Here is a 3,149-nt window from a genome sequence, read left to right as displayed (position 1 = left end):
CATCCCCAGGTATTCGCAGTGCCCATCCCTGGTGTTAAATGCAGTCTTCCATTCATCCCCCTCACGGATACGTATCAGGTTATAGGCCCCCCGCAGATCTAATTTGGTGAAAACTCTCGCTCTCCGTAATCTATCGAACAGTTCCGATATCAGGGGCAGAGGATATTTGATCTTAACGGTGATGTCGTTAAGACCCCTGTAATTGATGCAGGGACGCAGTTCTCCATTCTTCTTCTGGACAAAGAAGAATCCCACCCCTGCTGGTGATACGGACTTCCTAATGAATCCTCTTGCCAGATTCTCCCTGATGTATTGAGACATGGCCTCTGTCTCCAGGAGAGACAAGGAGTAGACTCGACCCGGGGAGGCTCAGCACCTGGCAAGAGGTCAAAAGGAGAGTCATAGGGGCGATGCGGTGGAAGGGTCTCCGCCGCCTTTTTGGAGAACACGTCTGCATACTGACGATAGTGTTTGGGGAGCGAGGAGAGATCTGCGGGGACCTTGGTGGAGGCAACCTGAACGCACTCCCTCATACATCTACCCTCACATGATTTACTTCACCCAAGAATCCTCCTCGAGGACCACTCTATATGGGGAAAGTGATACCGCAACCAGGGGACCCCTAGAAGAACCTGGTCGATACTCTCGGGTATGACGAGGAGGGATATCGACTCCTGATGAGATGGAGACACCGAGAGTAACAAGGGGGCGGTCTGGGGGGTAATCTGTGTGGGTAGATTTGCGACATTCACCCCCCTGATGGTGACTGGTTTAGATATCATAACCAGGGGTATTGCATGCCGTTGAGCGAAGGCAGATGACATAAAATTGCCCTCTGCTCCGGAATCCACGCAAACCTCCAGTGCCAGAGTGGAAGAACCATACTCAAGTATCCCCTTAAAGGACAGCTTGGAAGAAAACGCCACTGATTCTAGTCCACCGCCTCCTATGGCCACTAGGTCGCGAGCGTTTTCCCAGCTGCTGTGGGCACCGGTTGGCAAGGTGACCGGACTGCCGGCAAAGATGACAAGTCATAGGAGCTTGAGCGGACCGGGGCCTGGATCCCTCACAGGAAGCCCCCTGATGCTCGGACGCCCGATCGAGAGATTCCAGAGGTTTAGCAAAACTTGGTGCCAACCTAAACCTCTGCCTACACTGGGACCTCTCCAACCTTCGCTCGGCAAAGCGAAGGTCTATACGGGTGGAGACGGTGTGGCAGGAATCTCCCTAGTGGCCAGAGCGTCCTTCACATGGTCAGCCAAATCTCTCCAGAATGCCGGAATGAGGACCTTATCTGGCCACTGCAACTAAGAGGCCAGCATCCGGAACTGGATGGCAAAGTGGCTGACCATGGACGAGCCCTGTGACAATGTCAGCAGCCGGAGCGCGGTGTCATGGGTGACTCGCGGTCCCAAGAAGACCTGCTTCGGAGTGCCAAAGAACTGCAAGGCACTCAGTACCACATGATCACCACGCTCCCACAGCGGTGTGGCCCACTCCAAAGCCCTGCCTGACAAGAGGGAAATAATAAATCCCACCTTAGCCACTCAGAGGGGAATCATGCAGCCAGCAGCTCCAGCTGTATAGTGCACTGGCTCATGAAACCCCTACAAGAGGCACTATCGCCCGAGAACTTCTCGGGAGGCGGGATAAAGTCGGGGCAGGAATGGCAGTGGGCACACAGGAGGCAGCCTCCATGGCTGCCTGAACAGTGACCGCGGTAAGATCCACAGCTGAGGTTGAGCCCTCAAGTCGCCAACCTGCCCTCCAGCTGCTGGATGTACCTGCGGAGTCGCTGCTCATCTGCCATTACTACCCAGACCCTGGCGCTAGTAAACTGTTAGGCTGGCGGAACGCACCAAATAATAACATAATGAGGTGCGTTCGCAGCCTGGGGTCCACCGTGCAGAGATGGAATACTGCAGCTAAGTAATGGCAGATACTATATAGCAGTGTAATAAGCTAACACACGTGGGTTAACGTCACCCGGTGTGTACGAGGCGGACTCTGTTGCCTCACAGAGCCACACTACCGCCGAATATAATCGCCGAAGCCTGTTAAGCTCACAGAACTCATCAAAGTGAGCACTGGTGTAAAGTCACAGGACTCTGCCCCAAGACACAGGGTCTGAGTCCCTCTAGACTCACCAGCACTGGGCGCCACAGTAGATGCGGCACTTATGTGCCTTGCGCTGGATGGCACAATGTGGTGCTACATGAGGTGCTGACCTGGAGCACTGTGGCCTAAAGCCTAGTCACTGACAGGTGCTGACTCTAACCACTAGACCCTAACAACAAGTACAATCAAGGGTAGGGGTTTCAAATGAGTCAGTCACCAGATACATGCATCCATCATCATACACACCTTTAGCATAAGAGTCTATACAAGCGCATGGCCGAGCGGCCATGCGACTCTTTTATAGTGGCGTCCTTCCGGGACCTTCCCAGTGGTGGACCAATCCGAGCAGGAGCGGGACCTGCGCATGTGACCTCCGACCTCCAATGAGAGGTCGTCCCACGAGCATGCTCAGTAGGCAAAATACAGGACTTAGTCCCTGAAGCGCCTGCTTGCTGCTGATTCAAGCATGGTGTTACAGCAGAGCCTGAAAAGCAATCAGACGCCTAGCATTAGCCTGGGCAAGACATCTGGACCGATGCCTCTGCTGAGCAGGAATCTCTGCGGCCACAGAGGAATGGGAGACCGCAGAGGACATGGCTTAAGATTCCCCCTGTGCAGTAGGGGAAAATTGATGCCTAACACTGGTTGAATGTCTACAAACCGGAGTACTCCTGAGAGATAACATATGGCAATTTCTGACTTCAGGAATACTTGTAGTATGATGAATCCAGGTTAAATGATATAAGCAGGCTCAGTACACATGCAAACTAATCACGATAACTGAATGGCAGACATTATAATGTATATGTACAGATTTCTTTGGAGTGTTATAGTGGGAGGGGTGTTGTATTAGTTTGAATGAAAAAAATTGAATCCTTGGAAGAAGATGACAACTTTATTGCATTATATGTATAACAATAACATATAATAATACCATTTAACATTGAAAATATCTTTGTTCTACTGATGTCTCTTTGAAAAAACGTGACTGTGTAATTTTTTTAATAAGAATGATCTAATTAAAAATTGTG

The sequence above is a fragment of the Dendrobates tinctorius genome, unplaced genomic scaffold (assembly GCF_039654945.1).
Source record: "Dendrobates tinctorius isolate UK_male_01 unplaced genomic scaffold, ASM3965494v1 ptg000063l, whole genome shotgun sequence".
Classification (NCBI taxonomy): Eukaryota; Metazoa; Chordata; class Amphibia; order Anura; family Dendrobatidae; genus Dendrobates; species Dendrobates tinctorius.
Note: the sequence above shows the minus strand (reverse complement) of the source record.